Genomic DNA, 14,249 nt, shown 5'->3' with positions numbered 1-14,249 from the left:
AATATGATGACTTGACAAAATGTCAAATGACTTGTGACTTGACTTAGACTTGATCAATAGACTTGACTTGCACCTCATGACATTGCACAAAGACTTGCCCCTTCCCATGATGCTTCCCGTTATAAATATTTGATCTATCCAGCTCAACAAAATTGGAGCATTTTCTACAGTTGTTTTCGTAGAACAGACAGTGCAAGCTGCCAGTAGCAGCTACATTTCAACGCTCTGTCTTTGAATGCCCTGAGCACTTTAGCATGACGTAGTAGAGTACAGTATCATTTATTGATCCCGAGGGAAATTAAGGTGTCAAATAGCATACATACATAAATACAGACACAAGGACATCACATTACACATACTGTATATTCACAAATATTCACCATCACAAGATCTCCCCATCCCACTTACACACACAGACACACACACAGACACACACACACACACACACACACACACAAAACTAAAGAAGTGTCTACGTGCACATTTTAGCACAGTTTAAGAGTTAGGCTACATTCAGCACTGTTGCCAACATGTGCAGCACTTTGAGCCTTCTTTAAGTAGATAGACTAAAATAATTTTAAGGTCATAGATCTTTGAATCATTTTATGGTTTTATTTCTGGTGAGTTAGAATGTCCATAACAAAGCAACAAAATCAGCAAGGTTTGAAATAATTATTCTCACTGTAACTGGTGGGTCCTGCTGACTCAGTCCAAGACTCTCCCCCCATTTTGATGCACTCGTTTATAAACTATGACAAAGAGGAAGCAATGTGGGTATGTGTGTAACTGTATGATACTCACTCTCATGAGATGTGCCATGGTGACAGAAGCCGATGCGGAGCCCATGCGTTGGTTCCTCCTCTCATCCATCACGGAGAAGATGCGCCCATACCAAGCTGGAGCAATACACGAGCACACACACAGGGGGGGGGGGGGGGGGGGGGGGGGGGGGGGGGGGGGGGGGGTGGGGTTCGGGGGGAGGGGGGGGGGGGGGGGGGGGGGGGGGGGGGGGGGGGGGGGGGGAGAGAGAGATCGATAGATCTTTAATATTCATCTGACACCAATGTGACACTGAAAGTACACAATTTAAGGGCATTCTCTTAGTTTAAAAAAAACAAATGTTACATTAACTTTTTACTCACCCCACACATCCAGTGCAGCGTGGACCTAGGGAGGTTGTCAATCAGCGAGTCCGTGCCCACACCCTGCCGCGACACTTCCCACTCGATCGTGGCATGGCGTGACACAGAAAGATCGCACCCACCAGGCCAGCTGGTTTCTGCTAACTTGGAAGAAGAGTGGTCGCACATCACGATGCAGTGTGGTACCTTGCGGGTCCCAGGACTTTTTGGTTTGCTTTGGAATTTTCACTTGAGCACATCCACTTGGAGGAAATTTTCTCATGGACATCCTGGACAATGCCTTTGGACTTTGCACTCTTGCAAGCTTGAATTGCCCCCGTAACGTATTTTGGGCAGAGCCACACTACATCTCCAACAGCAACATTTCTTCTTGTAGTGTGCCACTTGCTGTGGATGAACAGGTTCGGGACTGTAAGTTGGCTCCAGGACTTCAGAACAGGCTGACTTGTGTTTGCATTTCTTGCAGTCTTTTGAGGGGGTAGGTGTTGATGTCGACTGTTTTGAAATCTCCACTGTCCTCTTCAAAGGCCCCTGCACACATTCCCCCCATTTCCCTTACCAACACTCAGGAATCCGACAGTTGCTCCCCGTGTCCATGCAACTGCCCTGACCAATTGACCCAGATCGCCAAAGTGCCTTTCATCCAACAGCTCCTGGACTGCTGCCACTGCTGGCGGAGCAACCCCAGACCTGGACCACACGCCGTTCCGGACAGCAACTGGGTGCCGTGGCCAGGGCTGAGCTCAGGCGAGTACTGCAGTGAATGCCCTCCTCTACACTCCAGCAACACCACCTCCTGACTGCACAGTGAGGCATTCCACTGACCCTGCTGGCCACCCCAAGGAAGCCGAAGGAACCGCAGACCAGACCGCCACTCTAAACCCCCAGCCTGGCCATCAGAACCAGCCCCCCGGGGACTATGCCCACAGTACCCAGAATTCACCACTTCTCACATCAGCGGAGATCAACTTCTCCAAGAAGAAAAAAGAAATGCGCTTTGGCCAGAACCAGACAGTGAGAGAACCACTCACCAGAAGAGCGCTGTGAAGCCAAGCATTTACCTCCCTACTCTATTCTACTCTACTGGTACTGTGCTGTACCTGAGGTGGAGCTGTAGGCACGGTGTCATCGTGAAGCTGGTTGAGGCAGAGGCCAAGGCCAAGCTGAACCCTCTTGACCACGTCAGATTGAAGAGGTGCACAGCAGTCTTTGCAGCACGGATGAAGAACTACTTCCAAAAGCACTGCCGAATCGAGGTCAAGAAGTGGCATCACCTAGTTGACAGCCAGACCATCTTGTGTGCCATACAGCATGGAAGTTATGGATGCCAAACCCTTAAAGGAAACGGAGCTGGCAAAATCCAGAGCAGCATTGACTGGTGATGCATTCCAAGTACTGTGAACATAGCAGATATCAGGCCAGTCCTGAAGACCTAACTGAAACGTCCAAGTGGCAATGTGGTGCGCAATTCCTTCAGTAGCTGGCAGTCAGTAAAAGACATTACTGCACAAGCAAGATACAATGTCACTAGAAATGCCAAAGAAAACATTCACTGCAGTACTCACCCGAAGTCAGCTGAAGGCACAACACCAAACTGCAGTCCAGGACAACACACAGTCCAAGTTCAGAACTCCCCCACCCACAATAGCAGCAGTCCAAGAGCTAATGGACAAAAGGTGCTTCAGCAGTCTGAGACGGCTGGTCGGGACAGTTGCATAGACATAAAGAGTGGCTAGGGTCCTGAATGTCAACAGGGGAGATGAAGCAAAGTGGGAGGCAGACCTTTTTCCTGTTTTTTCTTCTTCAAGCTTTATCCTCCAGGCCCCCATGTGAAGTGTTTTTTCACTTTGATGTGTTTTGGTGTGAGTGGAGTCTTTGCATCTTAGTCACTGGCAGCAGAACGTTGTTCACTGGTCAGTTGCCTCACTGGTCAGCGGTGGTCCGCTGGCAGACGGCTCACTGGTGCAGCCGGTATAGGCTACTGGCAGTCGTCGGTTTCCAATGGTGCATTGGTTATCCACTGTCAAGTGTATATCAGCACTGGGTTTTCCACACTTGAAAGACTATGCACAGACACAGGATTCCATTCGTCTTCTCTTTTTCATTGATTTCAGTGGTGTGGATGTCCTGAATGGTCTTATTTTTTGTTTTATTATAGTAGTTTTAAGAGTTCTTTCTTTGGTTGGCCTCTGTGCATTTTCCCCAACTTGTAAAAAGGATGGAGATTTCTGGTGGGGGCTTAAGGCAATATTCCACTGGAAAGGATTTCCTTTTTGATTTGGTTGAGTTGTGGTTGTCTTTTCCATAGGTGAAAAAACTGGAGGGAAACATGCAGACAGACAAAAAAAGAAATGAGCTATACAGAAATGTGCAAAAATGCTCATGTGCAAAAGTGCAGGCAATGTGCAACCATGTCTACAATAATTCAAAAATAAACTTTGCAATGTTAGACTACAAACCAGATTGAATAGGCTAACCATAGACATAGATTAACCTCTTAATCTATGTCTATGAGGCTAACCACAAGGCCCCGTGATTTAGGCTACGCGATTGTAGGAGCAGACCCCATCGCGGTAGTAGCTAATCATCAATGGAGCCGAACGCAAGTCAGAGCCATACAAAGATAGTCTATCTCCTGAGATAGACTACAATCTCTGGCCATAGCCTACACACCGCGCTATCCATTCCGAAATGAATAAAACAAGCGCTTACCTGCTGCCTCCCTCGTTTCAGAAATCACGTTTACAATAAGTCTTGGCTTGGTTCACAGGCAAGCACAAGAAAGTCGGTCTAGCTTCCAGTAGTCTCCCAAACGGCCAAACTAGTTTAGAAAGCCTAATTATAAACCTTAACTCCAGTTTGCCGCGCAAACCAAATTGAAATCAGCTGACACGACACAGCTGATGGTGATCAACCGACTCATGCCTTCACTAGGCCTAATTCGCTTCTACTAGTCAGTTCGCGGTTCTCACCAAATCACCACCCATTCTTTTGCCTGTTTTCTCCTGTGAATTTAGCCTGAAAACTAGGGTTGACTTAACAGTAGCCTAACATAGTAGGCCTTGTAGTAGGGCAAATATAGGCTAGGGCCTACAGTTAAATGCATTTTTAAATAGCCTACATAGATACCCAGCACTAAAATGTTACAAATATAAGAAACAATATACATAACTAACAGTAGGCCTATCAAACGAAACACAGTAGGCCTATTTTGTAGGCTGATTTTCAACATATAAAATAGGCCTAGGCCTATACAATGACATTGAACAATTCAATTCCGAGAAATGAAATGAGAAAACAAAAAAAAACACAAACAAGAAAGAAAGAAAGAGTCCCTGCTCTCTGTAGAAGTCTATGACTCTGACACAGTGGTGTTACTTTAGATTAGATGGCCCCTTTCATCATTACTATTTTCGAACAGCTTTGCATTCAAATGTTGCCGATGGGGCCTGATTATAAGGCCTGCAAATGAGAGCAATAAGGCTGACATTGCATGAAAATGAGCATAGGCTCCACAGCAGGTCTGAGCAGTGGAGCCATATTTATTTATTTATTTATTTATTTTATTTATTTTATGTTACGCCATTCTATTTAATGAGTGAATACTTAAAAAACTTTTAAACTTTTTGAACTTTTCTTATTTTATTTTTTTTAATTCTTTTACAGGGTGCACTGTATGATGGTGGCCAGAGTAGGCCTAGTGCTCATTGAAACTGCTAGAAAGTGAAGGCCTATGTTGTAAATCTTGCCCATGCATCTTGCAAAGCTTCACTAACCTACCATTTGTGGCCTTAGAGCGCCATCTTGTGGACAATGTTTGGTGCAGCATGATATCAGTTGCACCTTTGGTGCTTTAGGACAGTGGTTCCCAACCTTTTTCTTTAGGGACCCATGTTTTTACTATTGTAAGCTTTGGTGACCCAACCACGCGAGCGCCCGCACGAGAGGGAGTCACAAGATGCCCTCCGTTTCCTGCGAAAACTTATTTTAGTTATTTTATTCCTCAATTCGTCTTTGGTCAAATATAGAATAAATGTTTAATGTAGCACTTACAATTTGTTACGTCTATGCATTTATTAGGTAAATGCTTTGTCTTTTATTCAACATGGGCAATATATATTTAAAACGAAACTCCTTAAAATCAAGAGGGCTCCGCGACCCCCTATGGATCTTTGGCGACCCATAAGGGGGGTCCCGACCCATAGGTTGGGAACCACTGCTTTAGGAGTATGGCCAGGCTCAAGCGTGCAGAACGCCCGTCTTGAATTATGGACATAATTTCATCAACCTTAAAGTGATACTGTCCCATTTTTGGAAATCAGCTTATTTTACACCTCCCCTTGAGTTAAATAATAGGGTTTTACCGTTCTCCTGTACTTCCAACCGTTTTCCAGTTATGGCAGTGCACATTTTACCTTCAAGCTAACAGTTAACATTGAGTCCTATGAGACCAGTTAGCCGCGAGCTGGTCTCATAGGACTCAATGTTAACTGCTAGCATAGAGATCAAATTTGCACTGCCATACCCAGAGAACGGTTGAAAGTACAGAACGGTAAAATCCTATTATTTAACTCAAGGGGAGGTCTAAAATAAGCTTATTTCAAAAAATGGGACAGTATCACTTTAAGGTTACTTAAAACGATAGCCTTCATTGCTTATTGTAGGCTACATTTCCACACGTAGGATATACTCCTTAGGGAACAAATAGTCCAAAGCAGTGGTGTGCGACAGGCATGGTTATTTTAAGATGCTTTATGTCTTGCATTGTTATTTTGCCACCATTTGCTTATTAGAAATCCAGCAGGTTAAACATTTATCTCTGTGAACGGACGCGAAGAATAGCCTAACAACAAAGTTGAGTGGGCCTCTATTATTTCGCTCTCAAGTTGGAAGCACTGGAGCGCGAGTTTAGAGAGCTGGCGCGTACGCTTTTGCCCAGCGCTTTGAAAAATACCACTGTTTATGTAGGCTATGCACGCTTAACACACGTTTCACTATGGTGTAATTGGGGCATTAGTGGCATCATTGGGTGCTTCCAGTTCTACAAGCCAGAGACGAGCTGGGAAAACGGTGAAGGTTGCTGATCACCAGTGCTGTCAACGTTCCCGTCAAGGGCTCTGTTGAGCAGCTGTCCCTCACTGCTTGCTTGCATGTATTTTCATAAAATGTGAAATGATGTCTGAACAAATAACAGCAACTACAAATCTTGGTTGAGTAAGGGGAAATGTTTGAAGGTTTATGCGTGATGCATGAACTGCAAATACACATCTTTTATTAGGGCATGCAAATGCATTCAGTGTGAAGGATAGGCATAAATAATCACATGAAATGACGACTCGTTGCAAAAGTTGCATGGGTTTATACGTTAAATTGCAGCACATAAACAGTAAATTGATATTCTACTCCTCACATAGGGCTCCTTGCTCGATATGGTGGTGCCGCGTACATGCGCCCTTGCGCTTGGGATATGTATACTCATGAACGGTCATCCGGGTACTTTGCTCTTAAATGTGCGTTACGCCCCTTTATGGGTGAAAACAAACCGAATGTCTCATTGACTTACATGCTACATTGGCTAGCCTAAATGAATACATTCCATGCTTCAGCCACGGCTGTTTGGCTATATTATTTGAACAACCGGCAACGGAACACGTTTTCGGCATGTTGCGCGTGAACAACGCTAGTCTACAGGTCCGTATCTTTCGTTTATTAATCCCCAACATCACCAATTGACTTGCATGTGTTGTTTTCCCCCACAAATGGGCGTAACGCACATGGAAAACGTCACGCCGTTCATGAGTATGGGGCACCTAAGTCACGCCCTCTACTTCCTGGTTCATTGGGCAATAAGTTGCAAAAAATTGAATGGAAGTGATCGAGGCGAGTCATGGTGCATTTGTGGTGCATTGGTGGAGGTCCAAGGTTTGGATTGGTGTAGAAAAACCACTCATTTCAAGCCCAGTGATTATTTTTTTTACTCCCCCTGCCCCATGAACCAGGAAGTAGAGGGCGTGACTTAGGTGCCCCATAGCCTACGCATCCATCTCACGAGGTTGTGAGCGTCACTAGAACTCACTCATCACAGAGCAGCCACTTCCTTGCAGTGTAGCAACGTTTCGGAATAGTGTAGCAATTGCTGGCAAAGTTGGAATGTGCCCAAAGAAACATTGCAAGCAGCCTATACTTCCAGGCTGGATCACTTCCAGGTCACCCAAATTCTGGGTCCTAAATAAACCAAAGTCGCAATTAGAAGGACATTTTTCTTCATTGCTGTTTTAATTTTTTCAACAATTCAGTGTTTCATTTTCAGTACATAACAGATATCAAAACATGGCGCATTCAATTTCACAATTGATTTTCAAGCGTAAAACATCACAAAAAATGAGTCCTTTTTGATTTCTCGTACGGACTTCCAAAATAGAATAATGAATGAACGAAAAAGTACATGGACCAGTAGGCCTAACCAGAGAACTTAGAACACAGGGGCCTAACCAAAGATAGTCGACACAGAAGAACAATCTCTCTGGGGGAAATGCATTGGCCACGGTGTAGTACGGGGGCGTTGCCTGAGGACACGAGTGAGTAGCTCAGGGGGGAGGAGGGAGATGTGCTCAGGGGGGAGGAGGGAGATGTCATCCAGACCTGCCCCCTGGCCCCTGCACACTGCAGTTGAACATACTTGACACGAGTGGATGGAAAATTAACTCCCTTGCGCATGGTCAGTGGGTGCGAGACCGTGATGGATACAATTTCCGTACCCCCTAAAATCCGGAAACTCCGCAAAAATGTGCCTAAAGAGGATATCCGGTTGTCAGTAAGTGCGATCGAGATACCGCAACCAGGGGGGGCAGGATTTGGCTGGTTAGCTTCGCCGATTAGCAAGTCACCGTTTTCGCATTTCCGACATCCACTTGGCTCATGATGATTGGTGGGTGCGCAACCTTTACAGGTCTGTGGTTGGGCACCTCCATGCATCCAATGCCCGTCTTCCATATAGCTTTCTGATTTACCGTAAGTCAGACAATAACGTGGCACGTAATTGGCCAAGTAAACTGTCGGCGGAAACGACTCTATCTTTGAAGCTGAAAAATTTGTTCAATAGGTGCGATCGACTTGTCGTCAACGCATGCATGCGCATTTAGACAGCAATGCACCCTGGATGAAAATGCTGCATGACGGTTAGATTTCCTGTCAAACTTCGAAATTTCGTCGATGTTGCGACGACGAGGTGACATGTCACATGGTGTCAAACTATCGCGGTATGAATGCGACTGCAGTCAGATCTTGCAACCTCTGCAGTTGCTTATCCCCTTCAACACTCGTCTGCGGACTGCCTCCGAGGTCACACGCCCATGAACTGGTTGGTCAACAACTCACTCACGTGTGTATATGGGTCTTGTCTCACACCTCTACACAAGTTAGCGCAGGTCCCCACTTCAGCTCCTCCTCAATGCCTGTCCCCCCACTCCTCACACGTGGTGTGTTAGTAGAGCAAACCGGTGCAAGCTCATCATCTCGTTCATATTTGTGGCCGACTTTAAATGCGCTGTATTTAATAACACCCACATCGTGACAACAAGTTCTCGCTCACGTGCTTCGTCAATGTTGATCGACAGCAGCAGAAGTCGTATGGGGCTAATTTTGGCTGAATTCACTAGCCTAGCATTTCCCATTGAAATGACTGGAGGCGGGACTTATTCACTCTCTCCAGTTGTTATACTACCTCCATGATCGTAACGGCTGTATGCGCATTTAGACAGCAATGCATTCTGGCTCAAAAAGTTGCATGAGGGTTAGATTTTCAGTCAAACTTAAACATTTCGGTGATGTTGCGTTGACGAGGTGACATGTATCAAACTATCGCGGGATGAATGCGACTGCAGTCAGATCTTGCAACCTCTTTAGTTGCTTATCCCCTTCAACGCTCATCTGCAGACTGCCTTCGAGGTCACACGCCCATGAACTGGTTGGTCAACAACTCACTCACGTGTGTATGAGTCTTGTCTCACACCTCTACACCAGGGCCATATAGAAACAGAGTCGGGCAATCTCCACTGTGTGCTAGGGCCCACTTTAGCATTAGCAAAATTAGCTGTTTGGCGTCTCAGAACTGCTCAGCGTTGCGAATGTTAGTTCCTAGAAGTGGGCGTAGCACACAGCAAATGCAATGCAATGCAATGCAGGGAATATGACAAGACTTGCTGTTCGTAGTAATAACTTCAGATAAACATCACAAATGGTAAAACTGTTGTGATTATTATTACCGAGACATTTGGTAGTTTACATATTTGTGATGATTACCCCGCAGTATAGTTCATGTCCTTATTTTTGGCTTTTTATGTGATGGGTCTATGTTGAGTCTATGGAAAGACAGCCGCTTTACTGCACGAATAGACCAGGCGCGATGCGATTCAAGCGACAGAGTGCAGCAGCAAACGATATGAGCAATTGAAGAGACTAGAGTATGTCCGTACAGGCAGAAGGCAAAGCATTCAAACATTCCCATTGGCTGTGGTCACTGACCTCTATACAGTCATTGGCTGTCGCGGCTAGTCGCCAAACCGCCTCATAGAAAGTTGAAAGGATTTCAACTTCAAACTGTCGCTCTCGTCGCGCGAATCGCCTCTAGTCTCCCGAATCGCTTTTGTCGCGCGACTCAATACAAAGTCAATTACTTCCGTCGCTCACCTCGCTCATGTCGCGCTTGGTCTATTTGTGCGGTTAGGCACAACCTCGATCTCGTTGAAAGGCAGGGCTGCAGTTTATTTCCTGGTGCTCCATTTGCGCAACTCTCCTCCTCTATGGCTCTGCTCTACACAAGTTTGCGCAGGTCCCCACTTGAGCTCCTCCTCACTGCCTTTCCCCCCACTAACAGATATCCTATAGGAAGACTAGATACGTCATCGCGTATTTCAAGCACGTCCGCACAGGTCGGCCATATTAGCACAGCCTAAACTCTCCACAGACCATCTGTTACACCTGAAGTTAACTGAAGAATTAAAACGTTGAGATGCTGAAATATGTATAGGCCTACTGTTATTTCGCTGAAATATTGACAGGTGTGTATAAATGGTAGGGCTCCTTAAAACTCAAGTGTAGACTGAGGTAAAACGCCCAGAAGAGTAATATGCTTCCCACTTACTTATTTGTCCAAAAATAGAGATAGACCTAGAGCAAATAAACATTTTAACCGTTGTTGAGCATTACGTTTATGGAAGACATATATTAATTGCAGACATATATATTAATTGCATTTGCACCAAATTAAAGACGACAGAGGACGTACTGGAAGAGAGATTTACATCGCAACAATTTATTCTAAGCGTCACGACTCGTTTTGAACACAGGGTGGAGCTGTCGAACCCAAAGCAGAATAGTCCACATGGGAACATTTAATTGTTATTTTACTGAAAATATAAAAGAATACTTTCTGCATTTGTTTATAGGATCTATTTGATTACCTTAATACGCCTACTAAACTATATTATACATGATTTTAGGCCAATGAACATTATAATATAATGTGATATAATATAATAATAATGTGAATATTCATCACTTTACAGTATCAACATATACGTTCGTTTGGAATTTTTTATACTGTATAACAAACCAACCCTTTCGAAAATCGATGGAAATTTGAGGGAATTATGACCATCTGAAGAGTATAGAACACCAAAAACTCACGGCAACTGGTTGAGCCAGCAGGCTGTGGTGTCATGGCCGCCATGCGCGGTCGTTTGACTTGATTGACAGTAACGCACATGACGCATCTAGTCTTCCTATAGGATATCTGTGCCCCCGCTCCTCACACGTGGTGTGCTAAGTTGGAGCTCATTAGGCGAATACGACTTCGTTGCTGTCGATCAACATTGACGAAGCACGTGAGTGAGAACTTGTTGTCCCGATGTGGGTTATTAAATACAGCGCATTTACAGTCGACCACAAATATGAACGAGACGATGAGCTCGCACCGGTTTGCTCTACTAACACACCACGTGTGAGGAGTGGGGGGACAGGCAGTGAGGAGGAGCTGAAGTGGGGACCTGCGCAAACTTGTGTAGAGGTGTGAGACAAGACCCATATACACACGTGAGTGAGTTGTTGACCAACCAGTTCATGGGCGCGTGACCTCGGAGGCAGTCCGCAGACGCACGTTGAAGGGGATAAGCAACTGCAGAAGTTGCAAGATCTGACTGCAGTCGCATTCATCCCGCGATACTTTGACACCATGTGACATGTCACCTCGTCAACACAACATCATTGAAATTTTGAAGTTTGACAGGAAATCTAACCGTCATGCAGCAATTTCATCCAGGGTGAATTGCTGTCTAAATGTGTATGCATGCGTTGACGACAACTCGATCGCACCTATTGTCTCGTTCATATTTGTGGCCGACTTTAAATGCGCTGTATTTAATAACACCCACATCGTGACAACAAGTTCTCGCTCACGTGCGTCGTCAATAGGCTCGTATGCAACCAAGTAGTAAAATGCTTGATCAAAACGAGATCTGCTTAGTCCAATAAAGGTGGGGTTGAATGCTTGCCAAACAAGTTGGACAGTTTTTTCGAACGTGATTTCCCAACACATAAAAAAACGTTGCTTCCTACTTGGAGCAGCGAGTGAACTGCCTCACAAGCATGTGGGCTACACCTGCAATTCACGTCAGATAGATGAATGCCAATTAGGGTAGATTACCGACGGCATGGAGGAGGTCCGATGCCCAGCAGTTGCCCTCACCTAACTGTGTGAAGTCAGGGGGTGTTCACTCACGGAACTAGCTACTAGCCACAACTGGCTAACCCTAATCCTACCTAAGTGCAAAATGAATGGGTGTCAATGGAGTTTTCTACCATTATAATTTTTGTGATTTTTTATAATTTTTTTGTCCTGAAATATTAATATTAAGTTCGAAGCTAGAAATAATAAGACCCCATTTGAGTAGCGTTTCGATTATTTTGCGCCACTAGATTATTATATACTGGGTCACAAAGCTCAATTTTTATGGGGCCAAACCCATAAACATTAGCAGGATGCTAGCGAATACAGGTTGAAATCTTCCAACCTGCTGCAAAACTACACACCTGAACGATTTGTCAATATAGCCTATTGTCGTAGTGCTTACCAGGAATGTTTTGTTGATAATATTTGCGACTGGAAATCGCAGTAGCAATGTATTTAGCATAGGGGTCTCCCTTTCCATTCCATACATTTTCCCACATGAAGGACTGACCTACGCTCGCCAACTAGTGGACACTCCATAGTTACTGCAGTATGCATGCAAAGCTAACTGGCTACAATGGGAACCAATCAGACTGAACCTTCTCCCTGTTAGAGATTCTCTGGTGAAGTCTTGGCAAAAACTTTGTTCCCGTGATGGTTTAACGCCATGAGACATGACTGCGGCGCGGAGGTCACTCCCATATGCTGCGACGCGGACGGAAATTCTAACCAAAGAAACTCAACAGAAGAACAATCTCTCGGGGGGAAAATGCATTGGCCACAGTGTAGTACAGAGGCGTTGCCTGAGGACACAAGTGGATGGAAAATTAACTCCCTTGCGCATGGTCATTGGTCAGTGGGTGCGATGGATACAATTTCCGTACTCCCTTGCGCATGGTCAGTGGGGGCGACACCATGATGGATAATTTGTGGCCAAATTAACTGCAGCTGTTGGTCAGCTGCAGTTAATTGAGTTAATTAATTTAATTAGAATTTTCTAACCACAATGCATCAAACTGGCAAAGTGCGCATGCCCACTGCCTAGCAAAAATCTTACTGCGTCATCACGAACAAGCCTCTTGAATGCTTCCCTTAATGCGTTACAATATGCAACCTTGCCTCCTCCACTTGTGGTTGTCTCCTTGTCCCGCCTCCTGGCCCCTCCTCCGTGGAGAAAACGATAAAGTTTCCCAGCTGTCAGCCTAGCCACAACAACTTTTTGAGGGACTGTTTTTCATTCACCATCCCAATTGCAAATGAGAAAAAGACTCTACAATTGAGCTTTTGCAAGATATTGAAATAATGCTGTTGTCAGTGATGTCATCATGACTTATTACTTCCTGGTACGAGGAGACAAGCACAAGTGGAGGAGGCAAGGTCGCATACTGTAACGTACTTCCTGATGCTTCCAATACTGACCGTAGAAGAAGAATAAAATTTCCGTACTCCCCTCGCCATCATTTCGTACTACGCTGTTGTGACGTAAGCCAGCCTTCCTTAGAGCCATACAGGAGGAGAGTTAAGCAAATGGAGGACCAGGAAATAAATTGCAGCCCTGCCTTTCAACGAGATCGAGGTCGTGCCTAAAGCGGCTGTCTTTCCATAGACTCAACATAGAACCACCACATAAAAAGCCAAAAATAAGGACTAACGAACTATACTGCGGGGTAATCACCACAAATATGTAAACTATCAACTGTCTCTGTAATGATAATCACAACAATTTTACCATTTGTGATTTTTATATGAAGTTATTACTACGAACAAGTCTTGTCATATTCCCTGCATTGCATCGCATTGCATTTGCGGTGTGCTACGCCCACTTCTAGGCACTAACATTCGCAACGCTAAGCAGTTCTGAGATGCTAAACCAGCTAATTTTGCTAATGCGGAAGTCGGCCCTAGGACACAGTGGAGATTGCCCGACTCTTCTCCTGTATGGCTCTGGCCCTCCTGTATATCTACTCTCCTTGGGCCTAACCTAGCCGGGTCTCTGCCCTACTGGTGACGCAACGCCTTCGGCTCAGCGGTAGGTGATCAGGAAAGGCCTAACCATCACGCGCATACTAGCCTGCACATCGCAAAAATATGTTTTTCATCATTCTATTATTTTTCTGTTGTGCCTCTGGCTCCAGCTGCTGATCTGTGTCTCGTTTGGTCGCTAGCTAGACGTTTTCTGATGCGTGGAAAACTTTCCTTCCGGGTCAACGGAGGGGTCAGTCAAATGAAATTCAATAAATGAATAAACAAATATCACAAATTGAAAAACGATCAAAAATGTTGTCATTTTTTTATAATGCTATTATGGTATGACGCAACACATGCGGAAAACAAAATACAGCCATTTCTGCTTATATTGCTGTAATCAAAACAAGAAGTTG

The sequence above is a fragment of the Engraulis encrasicolus genome, chromosome 3 (genome assembly GCF_034702125.1).
Source record: "Engraulis encrasicolus isolate BLACKSEA-1 chromosome 3, IST_EnEncr_1.0, whole genome shotgun sequence".
Lineage (NCBI taxonomy): Eukaryota > Metazoa > Chordata > Actinopteri > Clupeiformes > Engraulidae > Engraulis > Engraulis encrasicolus.
This window is presented reverse-complemented; position numbering follows the sequence as displayed.